The sequence below is a fragment of the Salmo trutta genome, chromosome 15 (assembly GCF_901001165.1).
Source record: "Salmo trutta chromosome 15, fSalTru1.1, whole genome shotgun sequence".
Lineage (NCBI taxonomy): Eukaryota > Metazoa > Chordata > Actinopteri > Salmoniformes > Salmonidae > Salmo > Salmo trutta.
This window is the reverse complement of record NC_042971.1, coordinates 61,813,805-61,820,970: the sequence shown is the minus strand read 5'-3', so window position 1 is coordinate 61,820,970 and position 7,166 is coordinate 61,813,805.

The window sequence follows — 7,166 nt, the reverse complement described above, 5'->3', positions numbered from 1 at the left end:
CAGTCAGGGAACAGTACAAAGCTACAGAGTCAGGGAACAAAATAAAGCTACACAGTCAGGGAACAAAACAAAGCTACACTGTCAGGGAACAAAACAAAGCTACACAGTCAGGGAACAAAACAAAGCTACACAGTCAGGGAACAAAACAAAGCTACACAGTCAGGAAACAAAACAAAGCTACACAGTCAGGGAACAAAACAAAGCTACACAGTCAGGGAACAAAATGAAGCTACACACTCAGGAAACAAAACAAAGCTACACAGTCAGGGATCAAAACGAAGCTACACAGTCAGGGAACAAAACAAAGCTACAGAGTCAGGGAACAAAACGAAGCTACAAAGTCAAACAACAAAACTAAGCTACACATTCAGGAAACGAAACGAAGCTACACAGTCAGGGAACAGAACGAAGCTACACAGTCAGGAAACAAAACAAAGCTACACAGTTAGGGAACAAAACGAAGCTACACAGTCAGGGAACAAAACAAAGCTACAGAGTCAGGGAACAAAACAAAGCTACACAGTCAGGGAACAAAACGAAGCTACACAGTCAGGGAACAAAACAAAGCTATACAGTCAGGGAACAAAACAAAGCTACACAGTCAGGGAACAAAACGAATCTATGCAGTCAAAAAAACAAAACGAAGCTACACAGTCAGGGAACAAAACGAAGCTACAGAGTCAGGGAACAAAACGAAGCTACACAGTCAGGGAACAAAACGAAGCTACACAGTCAGGGAACAAAACAAAGCTACACAGTCAGGGAACAAAACGAAGCTATGCAGTCAAAAAAACAAAACGAAGCTACACAGTCAGGGAACAAAACGAAGCTACACAGTCAGGAAACAAAACAAAGCTACAGAGTCAGGGAACAAAACAAAGCTACACAGTCAGGGAACAAAACAAAGCTATACAGTCAGGGAACAAAACAAAGCTACACAGTCAGGGAACAAAATGAAGCTATGCAGTCAAAAAAACAAAACGAAGCTATGCAGTCAAAAAACAAAACGAACCTACACAGTCAGGGAACAAAACAAAGCTACACAGTCAGGGAACAAAATTAAGCTACACAGTCAGGAAACAAAACAAAGCTACACAGTCAGGAAACAAAACAAAGCTACACAGTCAGGAAACAAAACGAAGCTACACAGTCAGGGACCAAAATGAAGCTACGCGGTCAAAAACATAACGAAGCTACACCGTCAGGGAACAAAACGAAGCTACAGAGTCAGGGAACTAAACAAAGCTTCACAATCAGGGAACAAAACGAAGCTACACATTCAGGAAACAAACAAAGCTGCACAGTCAGGAAACAAATTCCAAAAACAATGGATAGAGAACAATTTATTTTGCCGGCGAGGAAATATTATATATATTACATTAAATATAACCAATTTTCACTGCAGCACTTCGATCCTGTGAAGATGGACATTTTGTTGCATTCAATGAACCTTCACTTACACATTTTAAATGTGTGATTTTGTTTCTTGTGTGTTAATTGGGACCAAAACTGTTTCATTATTTAAACCATTTGTCACGCCCTGTCCTGAGAGATCCGTTTTTCTCTGTTTGGTTAGGTCCAGGTGTGATGTGGGGTGGGCATTCAATGCTATCTATTTTTTTGTTTTGGCCGAGTATTGTTTCCAATCAGAGGCAGCTGTCAATCGTTGTCTCTGATTGGGAATCATACTTAGGCAGCCTTTTTCCCACCTGTGTTTGTGTGTAGTTGTTTTGTATAGTGTACCTGGCGGAACTGTTTGGCTTTTCGTTTATGTTATTTTTTGTTTGAGTGTTTTTGATAAATAAAATCATGAACACGTACCACGCTGCACTTTGGTCCCCTTCTTACGAAGAAAGCCGTTACAGAACTACCCACCAAAAACGGACCAAGCAGTGTGGGCAGGAGAGGTGGACATGGGAGGACATACTGGACGGAAAGGGATCCTGGACGTGGGAGGAGATCCAGGCCGGATGGGATCGCCTCCCATGGGAACAGGTGGAAGCAGCAAGAGAGGAACAGCGACGAGACCGGGAGTCACGGCAACGACGGAAGCCCGAGAGGCAGCCCCTCCAAAAATGGGGGGGGGGGCACACGGGGAGATTGGCAGAGTCAGGGTGGAGACCTGAGCCAACTCCTTGTGCTTACCGTGGGGAGAGTATGACTGGTCAGGCACCGTGTTCTGCGGTGAAGCGCACGGTGTCTCCAGTGCGCAGCCACAGCCCGGTGCGCTCTGTGAAAGCTCCCCGCAGTTGCCGTGCTAGAGTGGGCATTCAGCCAGGAAGGATTGAGCCGGTTCAGCGTTCCTGGTCTCCGGTACGTCTCTTCGGCCCAGGTTATCCTGCGCCAGCTCTACGCACGGTACCCCCAGATCGCCAGCACAACCCAGTGCAGCCTGTTCCAGCTCCCCGCACTTGCCGGGCAATGGGGGGGATCCAGCCAGGACGAGTTGTGCCACCACTGTGCTCTAGACCTCCAGTGCGCCTCCACGGTCCAGTGTGTCCTGCGCTGTCTCTACGCACTATGCCTTCAGTGCACCTTCATAGCCCAGTGCGTCCCGTGCCAGCTCTCCACACTCACCGAGCTAAAATGGGCATCCAGCCAGTGCGGGTTGTGCCAGCCCTATGCTCCAGACCTCCAGTGCGTCTCCCCAGTCTGGTGAGACCTGTTCCGTCTCCACGTAAGAAGCCTCTAGTGATGATCCATGGTCCGAAGCCTCCAGTGATGATCCATGGCAAGAAGCCTGTAGGGATGATCCATGGCACAAAGCCTCCAGTGATGATCCATGGCACGGAGCCTGCAGCGACGGTCCCCGGTACGGAGCCTCCAGCGACAGTCTGCAGTCCAGAGTCTCCAGCGGTGGTCTGCAGTCCGGAGTCTCCAGCGGCGGTCTGCAGTCCGGAGTCTCCAGCGGCGGTCTGCAGTCCGGAGTCTCCAGCGGCGGTCGGCAGTCCAGAACCTCCAGCGGGGGTTCCCAGTTCAGAGCCTCCGGCGATGATTCACGGTCCGGTTCCTCCTCCGACGATCCACAGTCTGGTGATACAAAAGCGGAGAGATCAGCGGGTGGAGCGGGGGCTACGCCCCGAACCGGAGCCTCCACCATGGGTAGATGCCCACCCGGACCCTCCCCTATAGGTTCAGGTTTGCGGCCGGGAGTCCGCACCTTTGGGGGGGGGTACTGTCACGCCCTGACCTGAGAGATCTGTTTTTCTCTGTTTGGTTAGGTCCAGGTGTGATGTGGGGTGGGCATTCTATGTTATCTATTTCTTTGTTTTGGCCGAGTATGGTTTCCAATCAGAGGCAGCTGTCAATCGTTGTCTCTGATTGGGAATCATACTTAGGCAGCCTTTTTCCCACCTGTGTTTGTGGGTAGTTGTTTTGTATAGTGTACCTGACGGAACTGTTTGGCTTTTCGTTTTGTTACTTTTTGTTTGAGTGTTTTTGATGAATAAAATCATGAACACGTACCACGCTGCGCTTTGGTCCCCTTCTTCCGAAGAAAGCCGTTACACCATTCCATATGTACACATTTAACATCAACTTTATCTTCAACAGTCAGTAGTTTGTCTTGTCAATTTGACTGTGTTCAGGTGTGTTGGCCATGCCTAGTAATTGGCGACACCAGAAATTGGTTTGTGCCTTGAAAGGTGATCTGTTTGAACAGTGGTAGAGAATGCTTGTACGAGGTACACATACTTTATGCTCTGGAGGAAAGGTTTTTGTTGTTTTAATATCCTTTTAGCATGGTCTGTATCTTAACCATTAAAAAAATAAAGTTTTATAGTTAAATAAAAATAAATAAGTTTCGACAACTTTGATCAGTCCAGTTATTATTTTAACCTCTTGATGTGCACGAGGTACGGCTAGCCCCTGGGTCCAAAATGAGTTTGACACCCTTGCGCTAGTGGAGAAGAAGAGTAATTTCATGTAAAGTGCATTTTGTTTTCCCAACTCCTCTCCTCAGTTTCATTTGACCTTTTTCAGAAGGAGGCAAGGAGAAGACGAACCAATCGAGAAAAGCCATTTGAGAATCTTCCCCCAGACCCTGGTAGATGGAGGCGCTGAGCGGACGGTAAGCAACAAAAAACTATTTATAGCCTTTAAAAAAAAATAAAAAAAACGATCCCACCACTTGCATTAAGAGTGTCTCTTCTCTTCCCACAGAGTGGCCTGCACAATATAATCTCCTGCTCTGCTATCGTTAGGCTGCTGACGGGACAAACAGTAATGTTTAGCAGTCTTTATAGAGGAGAGGTAGAGTGGTCAGCTTTCAGAGGGATTATGAAAAGACACTTAACCACATTAGGTGCCGGAGACATTTCTACTGCAATCGATTGGATAGGGAGAGTAAAGGAAGGGAGGAGAGAAAGGAAGGGAGGGAGGGAGGGAGAGAGAGGGGACGCAGGGAGAGAGAGCATCCTTGTACTAACAGACTGGGCGGACACCTTAGTCCTCCGTCGTTGCCATAAAGAGCATTAATAACCCCAATGACCCACCCTTCCCCCAATACGCTCACACACACACACACACACACACACACACACACACAACATAGACTGTTCCTCTGTCCCCAACCAGAAGATATGACGCCATGTGTGACTGTACGATATGGGTATACAATATAGGCTCTCAAACTAACACACACACACACACACACACACACACACAACCAAGAGTTAATGCTGCACAAAGGAAGTGAGTCAGTGAGTCAGTGAGCGAGCATAGCATCGTAAGCAATCGCTGCCTGGCCCGGCGTTATTGAAAATAAAAATATTCTCGGTGTCCGTCCAGCCTGGCTGGCTCGCTGTGGACCAGTCAATACCCCAGAAATGTTATCAATTCATCATTTTCAGCTCTTATTTTTCACATATTGACAATGTGTTTCTCCATTTCTTTTGGTGGTATTAAATCTGTTAGTAAAACACAGATAGGGGACTCGGGGTGTGTCGTGCTGTAAAAACACAGGCATGATCTTTCTCCAATTGTCTCTACCTCTCTCCCTCTCTCTACCTGCAGTGCATTCAGAAAGTATTCATATCCCTTTGTTGTGTTACAACCTGAATTAAAAAATGGATTAAATAAATTTGTTTTCTCACCCATCTACAGTCAATACACCATAATGAGAGTGAAAACATAGAAAAATAATTTACATAAGTATTCACCCCCTGAGTCAATACATGTTAGAAACACCTTTGGCAGCGATTACAGCTGTGAGTCTTTCTGGGTAAGTCTCTAAGAGCCTTGCACACCTGAATTGTACAACATTTGCCCATTGTTCTTTTCAAAATTCTCCAAGTATCGACAACCATTTTCATGTCTTGCCATAGATTTTCAAGCAGATTTCAGACAAAACTGTAACTAGGCCACTCAGGAACATTCACTGTCTTCTTGGTAAGCAACTCTAGTGTAGATTTGGCTTTTTTGTGTTTTAGGTTTCTGCTGAAAGGTGAAAGGTGACAAAAACAACAAGAAGAGACTTTAGCGGCCGTTGAAACTCTTTACGACTGTTCTTGACAACTGGAGTAGATACAGCTCAAGATGGCTGAACTGGAAGACCGCTCACAACGCTGAAATGTCAAATTCATTTATTTCAAAGAAAGAGACGAGACTGACGATCCCATTGAATTCCTACAGAGAATGATCCCATCCATATCTGACAATGGTTGAGATAGAAAGAGCCCGACACATCTACTCGGGACCTGGGACTGGTAATACTACAGACAGATATGGGACTGGTAATACTACAGACAGACCTGGGACTGGTAATACTACAGACAGACCGGGGACTGGTAATACTACAGACAGACCTGGGACTGGTAATACTACAGACAGACCGGGGACTGGTAATACTACAGACAGACCTGGGACTGATAATACTACAGACAGACCGGGGACTGGTAATACTACAGACAGACCTGGGACTGGTAATACTACAGACAGACATGGGACTGATAATACTACGGACAGACCTGGGACTGGTAATACTACAGACAGACCTGGGACTGGTAATACTATAGACAGACCTGGGACTGGTAATACTACAGACAGACCTGGGACTGATAATACTACAGACAGACCTGGGACTGGTAATACTACAGACAGACCTGGGACTGGTAATACTACAGACAGACCTGTGACTGGTAATACTACAGACAGACCTGGGACTGGTAATAATACAGAGAGACTGGAGACTGGTAATACTACAGACAGACCTGGGATGCTGATCTATACAATGACCACCAAGCCATTCTTCAAGGAGCCAGAGCAGCATTCACCACGCCGGCAAGTTACAGCGTTTTTTTCCCCCCTGAATACAGCACCCACACCTCCCAAAGCCTTCAACGAGGTCCAGAACAAAACTCAGACTAAGGGGCATCCAGTCATTCCCGGGCCACACACCAGGGAGAGCCCCTGTCATTCAACACAACACAACACAAGATGCTGAGGAGTTTGTGTCATCACTGGGAGAGAACAACCATGAGCGTCCCACTGAGCACCACGCCACTGGTTCTGTTGTGAGGAGGAAGATTCAACAACGTGGGAACCTATGGATTAAGTGAATGGGTCAAGAGGATCTATCACACAACTTTGAGGAACATTTGATCGAATTACTTGTGATCATTGTGACTTTGACAACGGTGCACCAGCAAGCTACAGTAGCCAGCGAACTAGCTTTCCAGGAAGATTGGGCCAGTACAGCTCACGTTAGCTAACGTTAGCCGCTAAGTAAATCATAATCACAACTCTTAGCTAGCGAACTATTTATCTCTCCCGTAGTGTTCAGTATAACCTACATAATGTTGCAAGTTTACCTAACTTCTATAAACTAAAATGGTATTTTACAACTAAGTTATGTTTAAAAAATGTGTGTGGTAACTTTGTTTGGTAGTAGCTTGTTTCATGTTGCTATGACAACAACTGTGTAGCTAGAGAAGCCGGCTATCACCATTTTTATTTATTTATTTTGGATGTTAGTTCTCCGTGTTTGTGCTACATTTAGGCTTAATCATTCAGGCAATTGAGCATTTCTTGCGGTTCTCGGATTTCCTTTGTCAGTTAATGCAAGATATTTAGGAAATAGAGTGAGACATTCAGTGGTATGGGGAAGGTTTTAGTGATAAACACCACTGCATTCAATCACGGGTCTAACCTTGAGGGGAGAGGGAGGA